Raw genomic sequence first — 24278 nt, forward strand, 5'->3', positions numbered from 1 at the left:
AGAGTTTGTCGACTGTCAGAGTTGCGCGGATGTTTTTTTTTCCCTGTTTTCTTTAAGTATTGGGTATAGAATCTTTCTTCTTTCGTTGATCTCACGGGGAAAATGGTCGTTCATTCTGTAGTTGGTGCCTTTGAGTTCTTTTCCTTTGTTTTTTACCATTTCTTTCTGCTTGTAGTGTTCGAACTTTGCAATGATGGGTCTGGGTTTGTCCTTTTGCTGCTTGCCAAGACGGTGAACTCGATGGAATGTGATTAGATTGACAGTGTCCTTGGGCAGTTTGAGTTGTGTTAGCATGAAGTCTTTTATGAGTAGCTCTGGATTGTCGGGTGTTTTAACGGGGTCTTTGGGTTCCGGGATGCCTGAGAATATGAGGTTGTCGCGCATTGAACGTGTTTGAATGTCCAGTATGGTTTCTTTCATTACTTTGTTTTCGGCGATGACATATACCATTTGTTGAGTGAGTGAAGTTACCGAAGTTCGAAGCTCTTGGTTTGAAATCTGTAATATTGCAATTCTTTGCTTGAATAAACTCCTGGGTTGTTTTGGCTTTATGTTCTGGGTCATTGTCCATCTGTATTATGAAACGCCGACCAATCAGTTTGGCTGCATTTGGCTGGATTTGAGCACACAGTATGTCTCTGAATACCTCAGAATTCATCCAGCTGCTTCTGTCCTGTGTCACATCATCAATAAACACTAGTGACCCAGTGCCACTGGCAGCCATGCATGCCCAAGCCATCACACTGCCTCCGCCATGTTTTACAGATGATGTGGTATGCTTTGGATCATGAGCTGTACCATGCCTTCGCCATACTTTTTTCTTTCCATCATTCTGGTAGAGGTTGATCTTAGTTTCATCTGTCCAAAGAATGTTCTTCCAGAACTGTGCTGGGTTGTTTAGATGTTTTTTAGCAAAGTCCAATCTAGCCTTTTTATTCTTGAGGCTTGCACCATGCAGTGAACCCTCTGTATTTACTTTCATGCAATCTTCTCTTTATGGTAGATTTGGATATTGATACGCCTACCTCCTGGAGTGTGTTGCTCACTTGGTTGGCTGTTGTGAAGGGGTTTCTCTTCACCATGGAAATTATTCTGCGATCATCCACCACTGTTGACTTCTGTTGGTGTCCAGGTCTTTTTGCATTGATGAGTTCACCAGTGCTTTCTTTCTTTCTCAGGATGTACCAAACTGTAGATTTTGCCACTCCTAATATTGTAGCAATTTCTCGGATGGTTTTTTTTTTTCTGTTTTCGCAGCTTAAGGATGGCTTGTTTCACCTGCATGGAGAGCTCCTTTGACCGCATGTTTTCTTCACAGCAAAATCGTCCAAATGCAAGCACCACACCTCAAATCAACTCCAGGCCTTTTATCTGCTTAATTGAGAATGACATAATGAAGGAATTGCCCACACCTGCCCATGAAATAGCCTTTGAGTCAATTGTCCAATTACTTTTGGTTCCTTTAAAAACAGGGTGGCACATGTTAAGGAGCTGAAACTCCTAAACCCTTCATCCAATTTTAATGTGGATACCCTCAAATGAAAGCTGAAAGTCTGGACTTTATGTCCATGTCCATTATATAACTATAACTTGAAAATGTTTCAGTAAACAGGTAAAAAAAAAACAAAATTTGTGTCAGTGCCCAAATATATATGGACCTAACTGTATGTGTGTGTGTGTGTGTGTGTGTATATATATATATCAGTGGGGCTAAAAAAGTATTTAGTCAGTCACCAATTGTGCAAGTTCTCCCACTTAAAAAGATGAGAGAGGCCTGTAATTTTCATCATAGGTAAACCTCAACTATGAGAGACAAAATGAGAAAAAAAATCCAGAAAATCACATTGTCTGATTTTTAAAGAATTTATTTGCAAATTATGGTGGAAAATAAGTATTTGGTCAATAACAAAAGTTCATCTCAATACTTTGTTATATACCCTTTGTTGTCAATGACAGAGGTCAAACGTTTTCCAGGGATTAAAGTATTCCAGCCCCCTGCCGGATTTCCGGCGTGCAGCGCTTGACTGCGGGCAAAATATTTATATATATTATCTCATTATCTCTAGCCGCTTTATCCTTCTACAGGGTCGCAGGCAAGCTGGAGCCTATCCCAGCTGACTACGGGCGAAAGGCGGGGTACACCCTGGACAAGTCGCCAGGTCATCACAGGGCTGACACATAGACACAGACAACCATTCACACTCACATTCACACCTACGGTCAATTTAGAGTCACCAGTCAACCTAACCTGCATGTCTTTGGACTGTGGGGGAAACCGGAGCACCCGGAGGAAACCCACGCGGACACGGGGAGAACATGCAAACTCCACACAGAAAGGCCCTCGCCGGCCCCGGGGCTCGAACCCAGGACCTTCTTGCTGTGAGGCGACAGCGCTAACCACTACACCACCGTGCCGCCCTATATATATTATTAGGAGGAAAAAAAAGTTTGATAACCCCATGGCTTTCGAGTGTGTTCATTCTCTGCCAATGATGGGAAAGAAGCGCAACTCTCTGGTTCTGAAACTAACAGTATTAGCCAATCAGAAGTAAAACGGGGCGGGCCTTAACACAACGTGCCTCGAGCAACTTCAGAGTAGAGAGAGCGGCATTTCATGGAGTGGGGACGATGCCAAGGGCGGCTGGTGCATAAGGGCGATTGGGCGACGCACTCCCAAAACGAAAAAAAAAAGTTTTTTTTTTCTTTTTTTAAAACAAACTTTCACCAGCGCTGCTCGAGGCCGTTTTAATCTGTCTCTGGGTATCATTGTCCAATCAGGGTGGTCTTGCTTCTAGAGTACCGCCCCTTTTGGGGCGATTTCAGTCACGCTGAAAATCACACAAGAGTTCACTGATAGAGTCCCATGTTAATATATTTTTTTTTTCTCCTTACTGACACGTCAATGCAATCTCTATGGGTTCCGGGGGGGCTTGCACTAACGTGCTTACGTCACTGCGCAGCGCGGCAAAGTTGCGTTCGATCCCATAGACATATAAACATAGACGCCGCCTTCTGCGTAGAATCATACGTCATCCTCGCCGCCATATTGGATGTGGCAAAGTGGAGATTCTTCAACCGTCTCTGGTATAGCGTCTAGACAGTAGCCGAGAATAAAGATGCCTCATTCATGTGCTGCGTTTAACTGTACCAGCAGGTTTACCGTCCAAACGAGATCACATGGGATTACCTTTCACAGGTGAGACTGGAAAAATACTTTTCAGTACTGTTCCTTCAGTCTTCAGTTTCCCAGCTCATCTCCACCGGGTAGGTGTAGAGTTATAAGCAGTGAGAATTAGATAATACAGTGCCACACTATGATGAACGTTTTTGAACGTATGATGAATGTTTTTAACCTTTCTGAATGTGTATTCTGTAGTAGCATACGCTTACTTCAGCAGAATTTGTACTATTTGTACTGTCAAAAAGATTTTCAATAAAATAAAAATGTTAATCTCAAAAAAACCTTTCTGAATGTGAAGGAATCAGTGATGTATTTTGTTTTGGTATGACGTTAGAACCTGGCCGAACTCAGTTTGGCGGTCATTCAGCTCACTTTATTCAACGAGAGTAGGTCTGTGTGATGACTCAATAAATAAAACAGTACATTTTTATTTTCATTCACTATTTCCAGTTTTTCCACTATTTCCATCATTTATCATATTCAGTCTTGTAGGTTGGTTATTGTGGCCTCAGGTTTTGGTAGCTTGCTACGGTATGCTGACTGATTAGCTTACCTGAGCTATCTATCGCGTATCTGTCGCTAGTTTGCAGTGTACAGGGTATTTCGCACACTATTTATAACCATCACATTAAAAGTTGTGTTGTTTTGATGCTTGTTTGTTTCCCAAATATATACGTGTGTGTCTTAATGGGTGAATAAAAGATCTGGTTTTTTTTGCCTAAATTGATGATTTATGGTGAGAGAAATAAGATTCCATGGCTTTCAAATCCTTACCCAGTGTTTTCATCATGCAAATCCAAGATGGCCGCCGTATGCAGCCCCCTAAACTACAAAGTATCATATCTCCTGTTCTAGAAGGACTACAGCTGTAATTCTGGTGTCTATTCATAGGTTTTCATGGTCAGGGAATCCATTTCTGCAGGTATTTTGCAAATCTGACCATTTGGTCAATCAGAAAATCCAAAATGGTGCCCCACCATGGAGAAATGGTCTTGTGTGATTTGTGATCAAGGGACATAGACACCAGAATTACGGCTGTAGTCCTTCTAGAACAGGAGATATGATACTTTGTAGTTTAGGGGGCCGCATACGGCGGCCATCTTGGATTTGCATGATGAAAACACTGGGTAAGGATTTGAAAGCCATGGAATCTTATTTCTCTCACCATAAATCATCAATTTAGGCCAAAAAAACAGATCTTTGGACAATTTCCTCCCACACAGGACCGATTTTAGGTATCCTGGCAGCCATCTAGGAATTTTGGCGGCCATCTTGGATTCTGAACAAATTTCAAGATGGGGCAAAATCTTAATTTGATCAGTATGGTCTGAAGTACCAGAATCTGTTGAGAAAACCTTGAGAGGAAAAAAGGGCAGTTTTTACCTGGCTCAGCCCTGTTTAATGGGGAAGATTTGCCACATCCAATATGGCGGACACTCTGACGTATCCCAGCAACGGGGCCACCAGCTCAATGCGGCGTCTATGTTTATATGTCTATGATTAAACCGGCTCATCCAATGTGTGAAATTTTGTGGAGTGTTTGAGTTAGTTCTACGAGGCAAAGAGGAAACTGAGGGCTCCAGTCACCGTGGTGTTTTTTTTGGGTTTGGTTGACTATTGACTTGCTACCTAGGTCAATTTACTTCAGTCCTGTGGACATTTATGGTCCGTGTAGACATAACGGGGGAAAATTGCCCCCCCTGAAAAAAAATTCAAGAGCCGCCACTGGACGATGCAGTATATGAAGCCAGGGGAAAATACCCTCGCCATAGATTAAGGTCTGAAGAATAAATGGCGCTGGGCATGGCTGGAGGAGATTGGATGAGATGGCAAGCCATTTAGCAGTTGGTGTAGGAAGTTGAGGACACGAGTCAGACCCTGCTCACAGAGCAGCTGTTTGCGCTGTCCCACACACGACGCGCTTACCAGGAGCAACAACATCTGATGTACCGGCATCCATAACTGACCGTGTGTGTGACTTGAAAATACGGGTGTGTGCATTTCTCACAGAACACGACCTCTCCTTCACGCTCGCGCAACCCCTGGTCGATCTGTGTAAAAAAAAAAAATAGCGGAAGACAAAATTGCATTAAGTAAAATGTCCATTTCAAATCAGCTCGCCAGCTATTTTAACACTCACGGGATAACACCTGAGTTCAAACGGCAAATTTCCACCAAACTTCACTTCATGTAGAAGTTGATGTTTTTCATGTTATTTATACACTTGACTTTCTATTTTCTATTAATATGTGTATTTAATTTGCCATTATTTCTGATGAACAAAGTTAAAAGTTATTGAAATGTTGAAATTGTTGAATTATTTGAATTATTAAAACTGTTTTTAAAAAGTAAACCACTGTCCTTTTAATGTACCCTAAATTAAATGGTTACAAAGATTTTATTTTCCCAGTGCTAGACTGAATTTCACATACCCTTGTAACAGTTCACCTTGTGATTGTAGGTCAATTTGTAACCTGTTAAGGACAAAGCTTAGCAGCAAAACTTGATATCAAAAGAAATCCTAAATGCTACATGTAGCATATTTTGGTGAGGTGCACTTTTGCCATCTACTGGCCGTTTTTGGTATTGCATTTTCAAAAGTCAAACTTAGTCTGCAATCATTCATGCAATCTTTTTGACCCTGTGAATGTGTTCATGTCACATATTACGACCCCTGCAACCACATAAAACATATATATATGCCTGTATTGTGTGCCAACTCTTCCAACTGACCGGCCATATGGTGAATAGAGTTGCTTGCATGAGTCTAAAAAGTTCAGGCTCAGGATTTTTTTTTTGCTTTAATCCCTGGTTTTCTGTAAGTCTTCACAAGGTTTTCACACACTGTTGCTGGTATTTTGGCCCATTCCTTCATGCATATCTCCTCTAGAGCAGTGATCTTTTGCAGCTGTCACTGGGCAACACGGACTTTCAACTCCCTCCAAAGATTTTCTATGGGGTTGAGATCTGGAGACTGGCTAGGCCACTCCAGGACCTTGAAATGCTTCTTACGAAGCCACTCCTTCGTTGCCCGGGCGGTGTGTTTGGGATCATTGTCAGGCTGAAAGACCCAGCCACTTTTCATCTTCAATGCCCTTGCTGATGGAAGGAGGTTTTCACTCAAAATCTCACGATACATGGCCCCATTCATTTTTTCCTTTACACAGATCAGTCATCCTGGTCCCTTTGCAGAAAAACAGCCCCAAAGCATGATGTTTCCACCCCCATGCTTCACAGTAGGTATAGTGTTCTTTGGATGCAACTCAGCATTCTTTCTCCTCCAAACACGACAAGTTGAGTTTTTACCAAAAAGTTCTATTTTGGTTTCATCTGACCATATGACATAGAGAGCATACTGCATCAGTGTGTGGTTTGTCAGCTGCACAGGAGCAGAGAGAAAAGTTCTCCAAAGGGTTGTCACCACCACCCAGAAGATCATCGGATGCCCTCTTCCCTGCCTGGAAGAGCTTTACAGTTCCTGCTGCCTCAAAAGAACCCTCAGTATATTAAAAGATCCGTCCCACCCCAGAAATTCTCTGTTTGAACTGCTGCCCTTGGGCAGGCAGTTCAGGTCAATTAAGAAATGGACAAATAGACCCCTTGCACATGACGTTATGCATCACGTGATAATTCTTAAATATGGTTCATTTTTGCGCTGTTTTTGGTTGCTCCAATCATTTAAATCGAGGAATAGATAAAAGATATTACCATTTCCCTGCTATGAAGAAAAATGTTAACAAAGAGAAGCAAATGCTTCAAGAACAATGGAGAATTGAGTGGTTAAAGAGAATACAGCGAGAGGCGCTAGCCCTGAAAACTCCAGAGAAATTTGCGACTATTTAAAATGTATTTAAAAAAAAAAATAGACAGGCGCAACAGAGTATGGAAGAGTTTAAGAATCTCCTTTTATTTCTGCTCACATTTGAATTAGGTTCTTCATGAAAGTGTTCAGACAAAATCAAATGATTTTCTTCCAGATGAACCAACTTCCTTATTTGACATGGAAAACCCAGATTGGGCACCAAACAAACAACGCTGACATATTCGTTAAAAAACCCAACAAGGAGCGACATGCTCCTGATGCATCCTGAAAGAACAGAAAAGATTAAGAGCAAAAGCGCTGAAGATTTGCTTCTGTTATCAGAGGAACTCAGTCCTGTGCAAAATGTCAACCTGGAGCCAGAGTGTAGTAATGAACCTACAGTTTGAGAGAGTTCTACACAAACGCACTGAACTTTACAACAACTGCAGGCATGTGAAATGGAAATAAATGGACTAAGGCAGGAAAAACTATTTTGGATAAAATTGTTACTGTCTGTTGCACACTTATCAACCTGTGTGACTCAGGCTACACCCACACGACAACGGCAACGAGATTTAAAAAAAAAAATATCGCGTCCATATGGGCAACGGATCAGTAAAATATCAGGTACATATGGCAACGCAACGCTTGCTGAAAACGATGCAATACACATGCCACACCTCTAGGTGCGCTGTAAGACGGTCCCATCGGAGACACCACAACAATAGAAGAAGTAAGGATGCATGCGCATAAACTATTATGCGCGAGACTTCATATTAGCCACAAAGTCAGAAAAATCTGTTCGTAAAATTACGTTATAATGACCAAATACAATGAAAAGTATTTTTCCAGTCACACCTGTGAAAGGTAATCCCATGTGATCTCGTTTGGACGGCAAACCTGTTGGTACAGTTAAACGCAGCACATGAATGAGGCATCTTTATTCTCCGCTTTGACCCATCCAATATGGCGGCGAGGATGACGTATGATTCTACGCGGAAGGCGGCGTCTTTAATGGTCCGGAATAAATTGAATGCTACACATTGATGGATTAATTTGTTCTTCTACGCCCTTTTTGAGGAATGTGTTGTAGGACTTAAACCAACATCTGAAGAGGTGAGATCACTCCTTTTTTTCCCTATTTTTGCTGGCGGGATTGACTCTCTCTCTCTCTCTCTCTCTCTCTCTCTCTCTCTCTCTCTCACTTTGCACCATTACACAATAAATATTCACAGTGAAAATATTTTGTAAGCGCGTTTCATGAACCAAGTTATAGGATTTGTTGACAACTCGCATCGAGTTCGTTACACTTCTGCCCGGCGTGAAGCACATGTGGTTGTGACGTCATCGTAAACAAATCTGTTCTACTCATCCAGACGACTTCACAACAGCGCTATTGCCAGATCTTTCCACTCTGGAACCCGTTCTCAAAAGATTTCGTTTTGGGGCACCCAAAACGCCGGTGCCGTGTGGACGCCAGGCCGAAACGATAAACAATTTTATCAGATTCACCTGAATCCGTTGCCGTGTGGACAGGGCCTCAGTTGTGCCTTTTGAATAGAGAATAAATGAAGAGGGAACTGAACATGAACAGTTTATTGAAGTTATTATTACAAGGGTGATTTATAGTTAGCTATATGATTATAGTTAGCTATATGACTACAGCTACAACTGGAATGTGCCAATTCTGTTTGCATTTGTAATTATTGTACCATCCACTATTAGATAAAATTAAAATAAAATCTTACAACATTGAAAGTCTAGAGCAAGATAGCGTTATTTTACAAATAATACTTCAGAGATTTGTTTCTTTTTTTTAACAAATCATAAATATCAATGTATAAATGAGTGCAAATAGCTCTGTAAATTGATGTCCTTGAGGTTGTTGAGACATGGCGGGCCGGGAATACCATCTAGCCCACAGTTCAAGTAGTAGTCCTTTGAGAGTAAATGCTCAGGCTTTTGCAGCATTCTGTTCTCTAAGGCCACACCAATTTAATTAGTTGGTTCTCGGATTTTTTCAGGAAAAATATGAAGCGAGCGGGCGAAATAAAAATAAAAAAAATGCTCTGATGGTAACATTAGTGGTGGAAATAGACCAAACAATACAGGCAAACCATTAAACAGATAGGCTAAATAAACGATTGAATTACAGCCAATTGAACATCTACAATGCACAGAAAAAAAGATTTGACCAGGAGTAGGCTACTTCACAAGTCTTTAACGAAAGTGAAAGGGGCGATTTGATTGGTTTTCGACATCATGTGACCTTTTCTGTTGGCGGGAGTTTGATTTCGTTTTTTTTTCATTTTGCATTTTCTTCAAGCAGCGATTCCGAGAACCAACTAATCGAATTGGTGTGGCCGAAAGCTGATGTCGGTAAAAATTCTTTACACAAAGGTTTTCTTGTTTATGTAGTGGGGTGTGTGTTTATTTTTGTTTGTTTATTTGTTTGGGTTTTTTTAAACTGCTCTTCCATGTCCGGATTCTTCAGGAAAAGGAAAGTACATTCCAACATGTATCTAACACTTGGCCACAAATCTGCACCGTCACTCCATTGGTTTTGAGAAATTTTGTACAGATCATAGCCACTAATAAACTCTAATTTCCATGTATCCTTCACTTCTTTATAACTAAGATTATCCAAGTAATCCGTTAGTAGAGCTTTTTTAGCTGTAGTTTTCTTCAGACAACAGCAACGGACGTCTGACATCTTTGCTTGGCTTCAGTATGTGAACAGTATGTAAACAAAGTTTGCTTGTCCCCCAGGTATAGGGTAGGGTAGTGACCGTTGCTAACGTAAATGTGATGTCAGTGTAAGGAGCCTATAGACTGAAAAAGAGCTTCTACCCAAGAGCCATAACTGCACTAAACACTGCTTGTTTTAAAGGGACCATGGAATTAAAAAAAAAACAGCAGTGTGAGAATGTTTTGTGCATGTATGTCTTTTTTTGAGTTGTTAATATATATTATGTGGACCATATTTTATTTCTTTATTTTTAATAAGCAGATGTTGCACTGGTGGGATGGCATCCAATTTCGTTGTACGATATGCAATGACATGTTTTTATATTCAAAAGCGGAGCTCTCCGTCTCATGATTTCTCCTTCCACACACACTTGCCACATTAGTTCATTACCTGTCAAGTCAAGTTAAACATGTAAAAACAAAAAAGTCTATTGCAATACTTCATAAAACTAAACACATTCTAAGCCAAAAATCATTGCACGCACATTATAATTCTCTGCTTGTTCCATACGTAACTTATTGTGTGGAGGTCTGGGGAAATGCATGTAAAACAGTCACAAACCCAATCTTCATATTGCAGAAAAGAGCTATTAGGATCATACACAACATATGTTATAGTGAACCAACCAATCAGTTGTTTATAAACTTGAATGGCCTTAAATTTCGTGATTTTGTGGATTACAAAATTGCTCGATTTGTGTTTAAAATCAAAAACAAAACTATCTCTGACTGTATTCAGAGGTTCTTTCAAATCAGAGAGAGTCATTATGAATTGAGAGGAACTCGTATGTTTGTTAAAACAAAGTTCAGAACAAATGTGAAACAGAGGTGTATATCTATAATGGGAGTTAATTTATGGAATGGTCTTGAAAATGAAATTAAACTGTGTAACACACTTAAAGGCCTTAAAAAAGCATACAAACATAAGATTACCAGTAAATACAAAACTGAGATATGAAATATGTTTGGAAAAAAATGGTTTGATTTAAATTTGATCCAGCTACTTGATATGTAACGCTACAGAATACGAAAACGTCAAAATCCAATATGTATGTTTTGGTGTTCATTTGAAATTGAAAGCTGTAAAATTGTATTGAACAAAATGTAACAGTTACTATTGTTACTTTTTTTTTCCTTTTTGTTTCTTTCCTTAATTCCTTTGGCAAAAAAAAAAGATTTATTAATTTATGAAATGTGATGAGGGTAGACACAATAAGCTTTTGCTTCAGTTTAATCCTTTTCGGTCTTTCTTGCTGATATGTATGTAACCAGTGTGTATGCTATTGAAAGTTGAAATGACCAAAATATTAAATCTAAAATAAGCAGATGTTGCACTGGTAGGATGGCGTCCAATTTCGTTGTATGATATGCAATGACACACTTTTATATTCAAAAGCGGAGCTCTCCGTCTCATGATTTCTCCTTCCACACACACTTGCCACATTAGTCCACTACCCATCAAGTTTATTTTTGAACATCAACATGCTTCTAGGATATGTTGCATAATCATGGTCACCTACTTGTATGTTTGAGTTGAGAGAGATTTCTTTCACAGCTACCCTAACTTGCAAAAGAACAGGTAGCTTTTCCTCTGGCAGTAGTTATTCAAAAAAAAAAAAAGACAGAATAATAGTGTTTCCCTCAGGATTTTGTGAAACTAGGGTCAGTGGCCCTCGCTCTGGGGGCATGCTCCCCTGTGAGATAATTTTGTTTATTTTAAAGTTAAATGTATCAAACTGGTGCACTTTGAGAGCAAAATTAAGAGTTTTAGATCTATGAAGAACTTGCACAAAACAATTTTGTGCTTTAGTAATTTAAGCATAAACACACTGGTTGTATCGATATGAATGGTGATGCCACAGCAAAAAGGCCACACCCGCAAAGCATGGTTAAGGAGTTTAACAGTTTGTAAACGGTTAAAAAAATGACTAGAGCATACATTTCAGCCCTCAAAGAAATTAAGCAGAAGTGGTTACCTGTGTTCAACTGGTTTATTTATTTTTTAGAAAATTTCAAATAATGAGAGAGCATGCAGAATAATTTCATTTTAGCCAAAAATAAACCTATTTTGAACTCTGGTTAGAGCATGCACTTGTGTTTTGAATGACGAATACATGCTACCAGATGTGTTAGCAGCTTTTCTGACTCAAATAAGCTAAAACTCTACAAATTTAACCGTGCACTGTTTTAAAGCGAGGAGATGAGATTCAGACATGCTGATGTTAACGTTCTCTAACTAAGCTCAAGTTTGATGAATGCTAATTATCAATGCTAACTTCTCCATTGATGTTATCTTTTGGACTAGTGGATGACTGAAGTGAACACTGTAAAGTTAATGTTATCAGTCTCAAATCAAATGGTGTTTGTGTTCTGAAAATGCTTCCGTCACTACAGTCTAGGTAACTCATGGAAAAACACTGTAATGAGCGTTGCCTCACATTTTTAATAAATTATACAATTACCTGTCTGATTTACCTATCTGTTTTAATAATTATTTGACAATCTGCTGTAGTGCAATCTGGGTCAAATTTTGCAAATGACCTAGTGTGTGACATTCTTCATAATCGATAGCCAACTTTAAGAGCCATTCCACTGAATCGGTGCCATTTCCGTCCCTAGAAAATTATATGTATAAATGCACACAAAAATGTACTTTAAAATACATTTCCTTATTACGCAGAATGTCCTGCACATTGATCTGATTTCAAATTTAAGAGGTATAATTGTAAGGATTAATAAAAACTACCTAAAACACTGAAAAATAGTATGTGTTACCTGTCCCCACACTCTATACTTAATATGATTAAAATCCTTCAGAAACAGTATTTCTTTTGCACTGTTGTGTGACTCCATATAGTATCCATGGTTTAAATATTTTTTTCATAAGAAATCCACAATATCTTAGTTAAAATACACATTTTAGTTGTGTCCCTGGGTTTTCACTCAGTCCTGTTACCCAAACATATTGCCCCATCTGACAAATTTGGATGGGCGGCACGGTAGTGTAGTGGTTAGCGCTGTCGCCTCACAGCAAGAAGGTCTGGGTTCGAGCCCCGTGGCCGGCAAGGGCCTTTCTGTGCGGAGTTTGCATGTTCTCCCCGTGTCCGCGTGGGTTTCCTCCGGGTGCTCCGGTTTCCCCCACAGTCCAAAGACATGCAGGTTAGGTTAACTGGTGACTCTAAATTGACCGTAGGTGTGAATGCGAGTGTGAATGGTTGTCTGTGTCTATGTGTCAGCCCTGTGATGACCTGGCGACTTGTCCAGGGTGTACCCCGCCTTTCGCCAGTAGTCAGCTGGGATAGGCTCCAGCTTGCCTGCGACCCTGTAGAACAGGATAAAGCAGCTAGAGATAATGAGATGAGATGACAAATTTGGAACATTCCATAAATCACATGCTCAACAGGAAGTTACATCAGTTGTGTCTTCTGAAAGCCATGGGAAGACCAAAAGTTAGTTCTCTCATTTACTTTTCTGTATATTTGATGATATTTTAACTCTGACTGATCAGGTCAATGTCAACATACTGTCCTGTTACTTAAATTATTTCTTAGATGATATTTGTTTATTTTAAAAATACAGATTTTTGGTAAATCACTAGAATGTGCTAAGTGTGGTCATGCTATTAGCGATGACGCCATGTGGCTTAATTCCATGTATGAGCTAATCCTAGGCTAAAAACTCAGTCCTGTTACTTTCAGAGTTTTGGTAACAGGACTGAAAAAAATGCAGCCATCTTTGACTTCCAAACCTTGTCACGTAGCCTGAGGTTGACCAATACACATTTCGAATAGTTAAATACAGTGGGGCAAAAAAGTATTTAGTTCGTCACCAATTGTGCAAGTTCTCCCACTTAAAAAGATGAGAGAGGCCTGTAATTTTCATCATAGGTACACTTCAACTATGAGAGACAGAATGGGGGGAAAGAATCCAGAAAATCACATTGTCTGATTTTTAAAGAATTTATTTGCAAATTATGGTGGAAAATAAGTATTTGGTCAATAACAAAAGTTCATCTCAATACTTTGTTATATACCCTTTGTTGGCAATGACAGAGGTCAAACATTTTCTGTAAGTCTTCACAAGGTTTTCACACACTGTTGCTGGTATTTTGGCCCATTCCTCCATGCAGATCTCCTCTAGAGCAGTGATGTTTTGGGGCTGTCGCTGGGCAACACGGACTTTCAACTCCCTCCAAAGATTTTCTATGGGGTTGAGATCTGGAGACTGGCTAGGCCACTCCAGGACGTTGAAATGCTTCTTACGAAGCCACTCCTTCGTTGCCCGGGTGGTGTGTTTGGGATCATTGTCAGGCTGAAAGACCCAGCCACTTTTCATCTTCAATGCCCTTGCTGATGGAAGGAGGTTTTCGCTCAAAATCTCACGATACATGGCCCCATTCATTCTTTCCTTTACACGGATCAGTCGTCCTGGTCCCTTTGCAGAAAAACAGCCCCAAAGCATGATGTTTCCACCCCCATGCTTCACAGTAGGTATGGTGTTCTTTGGATGCAACTCAGCATTCTTTCTCCTCCAAACACGACAAGTTGAGTTTTTACCAAAAAGCTCTATTTTGATTTCATCTGACCATATGACATTCTCCCAACCTTCTTCTGGATCATCCAAATGCTCTCTAGCAAACTTCAGACGGGCCTGGACATGTACTGGCTTAAGCAGGGGGACACGTCTGGCACTGCAGGATTTGAGTCCCTGGCGGCGTAGTGTGTTACTGATGGTAGCCTTTGTTACTTTGGTCCCAGCTCTCTGCAGGTCATTCACTAGGTCCCCCCGTGTGGTTCTGGGATTTTTGCTCACCGTTTTTGTGATCATTTTGACCCCACGGGGCAGTGGTTCATTTTGCTTCTAATGACTGTGAGTCAAACTGACTCACCACATATTAAATCAGTGAGTCAAAAATTTCCAAAGTGAGTCAAAATTACAATACACACTTTGAAAACAAAAAACACAATAGTTATCACTGTTCACACTTAAATCATTTAATTCCAACATGTGAACAATTGTGTGAGCTATTCATCTAAGCAAACAATAACAATTTTCAGAATAAAAAAAAGAAAAAAGTATGGAATTAAACAGAATAGTTATTATGGCTGTTTTGACTAGAATTCAAATAAAACAAAAAAAACCTGTCAATATCTTTGGCACTTGACTTTTGTGACATCAGACAAGATTAACTTTTTCACAATTAATAATGACATCATGTTTATGGTTTAGCTACTGTTATCAGTGCACAGGTGACAGTACATATATCCCCCCATCTCATCACTTTCATACCTGAGCCACGTGTAGGTTGCCATCCATTTCCTGTTGAATTTACGTTTTATTTTCAACTTTGTTACCCCAGGTTTCCCAGCATCACTTTGAGTCTCACTCTCTGTTTCAGTCTTGTCCGCTGTATCATCGTCAATCGTACTCGAGTCTGTGCTTGACGTACTTGCTCCCGGACCCCACAAAGAAATCAATTTGCTTTGCACTTTCATGCGTTTATTTGGCATGATTTTCACATTAAATGCGTTTTCAAATGTACTGCAGTAGCGTTGTTAATGTAAACACTCCTTATCGTTGACCGATGCTACTTCCGCCTAGTGTTTCTGTTAACTCGATCTCGATTGGTCAGTCTTTTTATATCATCCAATGAAAAATTTTCTACTATTAATTCATATTTCCTAAATTTCTAAACCTTTTTACTGAATACCATAGCAAAACTTTAACTGAATTTCCCATTTGATAGGCGTTATTCATATGTTTGGTAAGTAGAAACAAATTTAGATCGATCTTTTATTACCGCAAAGAAATGCTTTGGCAAACATAAATTTTATCGATTAGTACGAGAGAGCTATTTTCACTTGCTTCAAATCAAGGCTGGAAAGGATTTGCATATGCCGAAGCTTTCCAGCCAATGAAATTACCGACACGTTGCTGACGGAATTAAACGAAGCTAAATATAGGCCCGCCAAGTAAAAAAGACTATAGTAGTCGATAAATGAAGCATTATAACAACAGTTCAGTCATGTTGAATGAGAAAAATATAGCGTCGTTAGGACCTTGCCACTCGGAACAACCTCGAGCTACATCCCTTCGCTCTATATCCTGAATGAAGAGAAGTAACTCGAGGATGTTCCGAGTGCGACCTTGCGTCAAAAATACGCACCACAAGCAAAACATCTGCGTCATTTATTTTAAAATTGCGTAAAATACGCATGACGCAGGGCAAAATGAATCACTGACGGGGTGAGATCTTGAGTGGAGCCCCAGATCGAGGGAGATTATCAGTGGTCTTGTATGTCTTCCATTTTCTAATAATTGCTCCCACAGTTGATTTCTTCACACCAAGCTGCTTACCTATTGCAGATTCAGTCTTCCCAGCCTGGCGCAGGTCTGCAATTTTGTTTCTGGTGTCCTTTGACAGCTCTTTGGTCTTGGCCATAGTGGAGTTTGGAGTGTGACTGTTTGAGGTTGTGGACAGGTGTCTTTTATACTGATAACGAGTTCAAATAGGTGCCATTAATACAGGTAACGAGTGGGGGACAGAGGAGCCTCTTAAAGAAGTTGTTACAGGTCTGTGAGAGCCAGAAATCTTGCTTGTTTGTAGGTGACCAAATACTTATTTTACCGAGGAATTTACCAATTAATTCATTAAAAATCCTACAATGTGATTCCCTGGATTCTTTCCCCCCATTTTGTCTCTCATAGTTGAGGTATACCTATGATGAAAATTACAGGCCTCTCTCATCTTTTTAAGTGGGAGCACTTGCACAATTGGTGGCTGACTAAATACTTTTTTGCCCCACTGTATGTGTATTATTATAATCAGTGTTGAAAAGATATCACAAATTAAGTTTCATTTGGGAGTGGTGCAACAAGCAAATGGCACCCATTCGGTGGAATGTCCCTTAATTTGGTGTGCCTTGACATTCTGATTTGACCTTTGATGTGCTTCAGCCCCAACAAGCTTGGAAATCTCTGGTACATATGATAGTCAGTTATGGTTGGGCAAGTTACAGCAGTTTTAAATGAACATGCAGCCTAGCCCATCTCTAAAGTCCTTCCCGCTCCATGTGGTCAGGCACATTGGGCGGCGCTGACCTTCGTTTCCATAGCCCTCGGCCTCTCACCTATACAGCTAGGGTTACAGGGGGGCTAGTCCTCTGGTAACCACAAGAGGCAACAGCCTAGTCTATAGCTATGTTTTAATGTCCATTTTAAGCTCTTCATTCTGGTCCTTGAAAATGGCATTGCAGGCCAATTCAGGGTGCTGATGCCCAAACTGTGTGTAGATTTTTTTTTTTTTTTAAACATTTGGAAGCCTATGCCTCTAATGCCTGGTTTGTTTGTTTTTTTGGCCCCTCCTTTAATTTTTTTTACCTTTCTATGGCTTTTGTTTCACTGCTGCACACTGCTTTTGCATTAGTGTAGAATGTTAATGTGCATTAGCTAACTTGGTTGTGATTGACTGGTGAGAACACCTATGCTGTCATGTGAACCCGAAATGACAGGCCCACAGAGAGGGCCGGTAAAAGCACGGCAAAACAAAATCTCTGTTCATTATGCCCTGACGAATAAACGTGACCCAAGATAGCTGGTTCTGTTCAGACAGTCATCCTAGCTTACTTCTCAAGGGAATTTTTACAGCTAGGGGAAATATCCTTAGCAAAATCCATTCCAGTATGTTGCCTTCCCTCTTTTTCACGTTTCTGACCGTAGTTGGGAAGCGGGAGTGAATCCGGTTTGCTAGACTCGCTCACTTCCCTGCTCGCATGGCTTTCATAATGCTCCTGGATTCTAACAGGTATATGAGTCAGGACACACACACGGCATTGGTCTGAACAAAGTAACGTCTTCATATGAAAATAGCGCTCATCACCATTACAGTCGTGGCTAACTCCACATACAGTGCTCAGCGTAAATGAGTACACCCCCTTTGAAAAGTAACATTTTAAACAATATCTCAATGAACACAGTTTCCAAAATGTTGACAAGACAAAGTTTAATATAACATCTGTTTAACTTATAACGTGAAAGTAAGGTTAATAATATAACTTAGATTACACATTTTTCAGTTTTACTTCAAATTAGGGTGGTGCAAAAATGAGTACACCCCACAACAAAAACTACTACATCTAGTACTTTGTATGGCCTCCATGATTTTTAATGACCACACCAAGTCTTCTAGGCATGGAATGAACAAGTTGGCAACATTTTGCAACATCAATCTTTTTCCGTTCTTCAACAATGACCTGTTTTAGTGACTGGATGCTGGATGGAGAGCGATGCTCAACTTGTCTCTTCAGAATTCCCCATAGGTGTACAATTGAGTTCAGATCAATTGGCCAAGTATGTCTCTGATCAAGTTCAGAGACATACTTGGCCACTGAATCACTTTCACCCTGTTCTTCTTCAGAAATCCAACAGTGGCCTTAGATGTGTGTTTAGGATCATTGTCATGTTGGAAAAGTGCACAATGACCAAGGGCACGGAGTGATGGTAGCATCTTCTCTTTCAGTATAGAGCAATACATCTGTGAATTCATGATGCCATCAATGAAATGCAGCTCCCCGATACCAGCAGCACTCATGCAGCCCCACATAAGGACACTGCCACCACCATGTTTCACTGTAGGCACCATGCATTTTTCTTTGTATTCCTCACCTTTGCGACGCCATACAGTTTTGAAGCCATCAGTTCCAAAAACATTTATCTTGGTCTCCTCACTCCAGAGTATAGAGTCCCAGTAGTCTTCATCTTTGTCAGCATAGGCCCTGGCAAACTCTAGGCGGGCTTTTTTGTGCCTGGGCTTTAGGAGAGGCTTCTTTCGTGGATGGCATCCATGCATGCCATTCCGCTGCAGTGTACGTCGTATTGTGTCACGGGAAATAGTCACCCCAGTTTGGCTTTCTACTTCTTTAGATAACTGCAGTGAACTTGCATGCCGATTTTCTTCAACCCTTCTCATCAGAAGACGTTCCTGTCGAGGTGTTAACTTCCGTGGACGACCTGAACGTCTCTGTGAGATGGTTCCATCTTTCTTAAATTTTTGTACCAATTTTTCTACAGTATTCTGACTGATAAGTAAAGCTTTGCTGATCTTCTTGTAGCCTTCACCTTTGTGGTGTAAAGAAATTATTTTCTTTGGGGAATTCTGAAGAGACAAGTTGAGCATCACTCTTCATCCAGCATCTAGTCACTAAAAGAGGTCATTGTTGAAGAATGGAAAAAGATTGATGTTGCAAAATATCGCCAACTTGTTCATTCCATACCTAGAAGGCTTGGTGCTGTCATTAAAAATCATGGAGGCCATACAAAGTACTAGATGTAGTAGTTTTTGTTGTGGGGTGTACTCATTTTTGCACCACCCTAATTTGAGTAAAACTGAAAAAATGTGTAATCTAAGTTATATTATTAACCTTACTTTCACGTTATAAGTTAAACAGATGTTATATTAAACTTTGTCTTGTCGACATTTTGGAAATTGCTTGTGTTCATTGAGATTGTTTAAAATGTTACTTTTCAAAGGGGGTGTACTCATTTAGGCTGAGTACTGTAACTTCTGCATAGTGACAAAACCAGCCATATGCTGGGGGGAATCCGGCTAAACCCCTGCTGCAACAGGCCCTCTTAAAACTCATCTCATCTCTCATCTCATTATCTCTAGCCGCTTTATCCTTCTACAGGGTCGCAGGCAAGCTGGAGCCTATCCCAGCTGACTACGGGCGAAAGGCAGGGTACACCCTGGACAAGTCGCCAGGTCATCACAGGGCTGACACATAGACACAGACAACCATTCACACTCACACCTACGGTCAATTTAGAGTCACCAGTTAACCTAACCTGCATGTCTTTGGACTGTGGGGGAAACCGGAGCACCCGGAGGAAACCCACGCAGACACGGGGAGAACATGCAAACTCCGCACAGAAAGGCCCTCGCCGGCCCCGGGGCTCGAACCCAGGACCTTCTTGCTGTGAGGCGACAGCGCTAACCACTACACCACTGTGCCGCCCCCTCTTAAAACTGCAGGGCATATTTTACAAGTACCATGCAACTATCTGAGGAAATTATGATTAAAACATTGATAGAATTAGACTAAAATTAAAATTGAGTTCCATTGATGAAATCTTGACCAAAAAAAAAAAGACTAAAATGTAACTACTGTTTTCAGGACACAAGGCTAAAAGTAAACTTAAAATCATTTAAATTAAAGATGAACACTGCTACACTGAACTAAAACAACATTGGCACCCAAATAAATATGACTTGTACAGATCAAAAATATTTTATATAAAACCCATTTAGAGACAGAACTGACTTTTAAAGCTGTGTATTTTTGTAGCTGTCTGTTAATTCTGTCCCTTGTGTTTTGGTCTCTATTTATCAGAGAGGTCTGATTCACCGCACAGCTTTGCCATGTCAGAAGTAAAGCCTTTTATGAGAAACCTTTCCTTTGCCTAAATTCTGATAAAGCCTTGCCTGCATTTTCCTATAGTTACTAAATTCATCTCAGAGCTTGCCAGCTGTTTTGTGAATCTTACGATACAGTCAAAAACCTTTAATTCAGCCTTCATGAGGCTTAATAATATTGGCATGAGCCATTGTTCTTGTTTCTGTAAACCTCATTTAAAGCCATATATTGATTTCGTGTAAAAAAAAAAAAAATGTAAATGTGGTATTTTTCTACAGGTATACAGGAGCATGCAGTGTGAAGAATACATTGATGCCAAAAGAGAGATGCATGTGAATTGGATGAGGTACACCAGCTGTTGGGTCGTTTTAGTGATTTGATTTTACAGCTCCTCATTTGTTGGAAGAACTTTATCTTCATGTCATTGATATCTCCGCCATGCTTTCTCCAAGTCTGTAACTCTGATCTGATTTTTACCTTTTTCTGAAACATTGCCTCACTCTTTTAGGTATGTGAATTGTGCCCGTAATGAAGAAGAACAGAATCTTGTGGCATTTGAGTATCAAGGGGGAATTCTGTATCGTTGCTGTCGATCCATTAACCCAGGACAGGAACTCTTGGTGTGGTATGAAGAGGAGTACACCAAAGAACTCAGTCCTGCACCTACAGGAACAACCAGACAGCAAGGTGTTACTTTTGTCCAAGAGGTTATTTTCTGCATCATTTCATGATGTTTCTGAGCTTACAAGTGTTTCTGGGATGAAAGCTGTTGTACAATGCAGTCTGCAATAACTAGAGCATTCCCCAGAGAACTCATTTTGGCCTGTTCCACCAACCAGGTAGGTCTTCTCGATCATATGACCGTGACCAACCAGAGAGGGTGAAGTCTATCAGCTTCCTTTGAGACACATGAAGTCCGCCCACTGCATATCTTGCTATTGCGAAACTGACTACAGTGGTGCTTGAAAGTTTGTGAACCCTTTAGAATTTTCTATATTTCTGCATAAATATGACCTAAAACATCATCAGATTTTCACCCAAGTCCTAAAAGTAGATAAATAGAACCCAGTTAAACAAATGAGACAAAAATATTATACTTGGTCATTTATTTACTGAGGAAAATGATCCAATATTACATATCTGTGAGTGGCAAAAATATGTGAACCTTTGCTTTCAGTATCTGGTGTGACCTCCTTGTGCAGCAATAACTGCAACTAAACGTTTCCGGTAACTGTTGATCAGTCCTGCACACCGGCTTGGAGGAATTTTAGCCCATTCCTCCATACAGAACAACTTCAACTCTGGGATGTTGGTGGGTTTCCTCACATGAACTGCTCGCTTCAGGTCCTTCCACAACATTTTGATTGGATTAAGGTCAGGACTTTGACTTGGCCATTCAAAACATTAACTTTATTCTTCTTTAACCATTCTTTGGTAGAATGACTTGTGTGCTTAGGGTCCTTGTCTTGCTGCATGACCCACCTTCTCTTGAGATTCAGTTCATGGACATGTCCTGACATTTTCCTTTAGAATTCACTGGTATAATTAAGAATTCATTGTTCCATCAATGATGGCAAGCCGTCCTGGCCCAGATGCAGCAAAACAGGCCCAAACCATGATACTACCACCACCATGTTTCACAGATGGGATAAGGTTCTTATGCTGGAATGCAGTGTTTTCCTTTCTCCAAACATAACGCTTCTCATTTAAACCAAAAATTCTATTTTGGTCTCATCCATCCACAAAACATTTTTCCAATAGCTTTCTGGCTTGTCCACATGATCTTTAGCAAACTGCAGACGAGCAGCAATGTTCTTTTTGGAGAGCAGTGGCTTTCTCCTTGCAGCCCTACCATGCACACCATTGTTGTTCAGTGTTCTCCTGATGGTGGACTCATGAACAGTAACATTAGCCGATGTGAGAGAGGCCTTCAGTTGCTTAGAAGTTACTCTGGGGTCCTTTGTGACTTCGCCGACTATTACACGCCTTGCTCTTGGAGTGATCTTTGTTGGTCGACCACTCCTGGGGAGGGTAATAATGGTCTTGAATTTCCTTTACTTGTATACAATCTGTCTGACTGTGGATTGGTGGAGTCCAAACTCTTTAGAGATGGTTTTGTAACCTTTTCCAGCCTGATGAGCATCAACAATGCTTTTTCTGAGGTCCTCAGAAATCTCCTTTGTTCATGCCATGATACACTTCCACAAACATGTGTTTTGAAGATCAGACTTTAATATATCCCTGTTTTTTAAATAAAACAGGGTGCCCACTCACACCTGATTGTCATCCCATTGATTGAAAACACCTGACTCTAATTTCACCTTCAAATTAACTGCTAATCCTAGAGCTTCACATACTTTTGCCACTCACAGATATGTAATATTGGATCACTTTCCTCAATAAATAAATGACCAAGTGTAATATTTTTGTCTCATTTGTTTAATTGGGTTCTCTTTATCTACTTTTAGGACTTGTGTGAAAATCTGATGATGTTTTAGGTCATATTTATGCAGAAATATAGAACATTCTAAAAGGTTCACAAACTTTCAAGCACCACTGTATATAGTAAACCACAAGATATTGTTGTAGTTTTATTCATCATGCCCAGTTTAACCAGAAGTAGCGTAAAATGCATGCCCTGTGGATCCCGAGTGGCACAGCAGAAAAGTGTTGTCCCTGTCATCTTCCCCATCATCCAGATATTTCCACTTTCAAATCCTGATGATGCCACAATCATCTGTGTTTGGGAGCTCAAGAGAGCAAAATTGTCTGGGCTCTCTGGGAGGGAGAGATGGCATGCTCTCTCTTCTCTGCCCTGTCAGTTACACTGGCCAGTCATGGGTGTGTGAGAGCACATTTAATAGAAAGTAAGTGGATTGGGCTTTCGTCTGAGTGTGCTTTGCAGCCCCCTGACATTGTTTGAGTAAAACGTGGTCAACTGGTGTTTCTTGTCTTGGAGGAAGCACATGATAGCCCTCCCTGGTTGGTAGCTGTTATGTGATACTGGAGAGGAGTCTGATGGGTGGGAATTGGCCATGGCTAAATTAGGGAGAAAATTGGGGAGAAATCAGGGGGGGTGCCCTGTCACAGTAAACACATTATATAGGATAATGTCAGACCTCCCCATATTACAAAAACACTGGGGGGGCATTATAATACAGTGGCGGCTGGTAGACTTTCAAACAGGGGAGGCTGGTCGGTTACGATATTTCCAGATTTTAAAAGAAAAAACACATAAATTTTGCCCATACTCTTGCCTCTGTTCTGGCTGATTGTTGGCAGGGTCACAAACTGTGAAATAACAGGTTCTTTTGGCCCATTAGTCTACTGTCCAGTATACATGATGGTGGTGTTGGGGGGTATATTTTAACATTTTATATTTTAAAATTGTGGCATGTTGTTTAAAAATTTATCATTATTGAAAGCAGCTCTTTGTCAGGAACCTCAGCAGTAACAGCAGGGTGTTCTGGAATAGGCACAAGCACTGACCTTGGGGAGCCAAACATAGAGCTGGGTGCCACACATTTCATTCAGTGACACTTTCCCTATATTTTACTTATTTTGACTGAGAAATGTTTTATTGACAATTTTGATAACCCTTCACTTTTAATCCAGGTCTGTAGTGTGAAATGTTCCTGGCTGTGTTTTTGTTTAAAAATGTTTTCCAAATTGTAGCTGTGTTTTTAATTCATATCCAGAAAAATATATATTCCAATATAATATACTCAGCATAAACATTTTAAATAGATTCTATATTTTTGGTCCATCCATGACATATTACTAAAGTAGCCTGTTTACTGTTGTTGATGTGGGTCACTTGCTGTTAGCCAATTAACTTTCTCGTACCAGGAGAGCTGAAAGGAACGAGTATTATTCCCTACCTTTTTCACCAAGTCAATTTGAGGCGTTGGTCTACCCTGCTCTTTAATTTTAATTTTTTTCCTCGAAAGGAAGACTGGCAAATGGCTTCGCCAAAATTAAATCAGCAATGCTTGGCCTCCATGCGCAGCTTTCTTGCTAGCTGACTAGCCCCCTCAAGTTCAAGTTCAGTCACTCAAATAAACGAAATTTCTGGAACTAAGATAGCAAACTTGACAACACTATATTTACACTTTATTTACAATGAAAATATATA

The 24278-nt window shown here is 40.3% G+C and overlaps 1 pseudogene; it reads left to right on the forward strand.

Annotated features, from left to right (window-relative positions):
• The window catches only part of LOC132864570 (zinc finger protein 271-like), a 133724-nt pseudogene that overhangs the window by 100969 nt on the left and 8477 nt on the right, over nt 1–24278 (forward strand).

The sequence above is a fragment of the Neoarius graeffei genome, chromosome 17 (genome assembly GCF_027579695.1).
Source record: "Neoarius graeffei isolate fNeoGra1 chromosome 17, fNeoGra1.pri, whole genome shotgun sequence".
Lineage (NCBI taxonomy): Eukaryota > Metazoa > Chordata > Actinopteri > Siluriformes > Ariidae > Neoarius > Neoarius graeffei.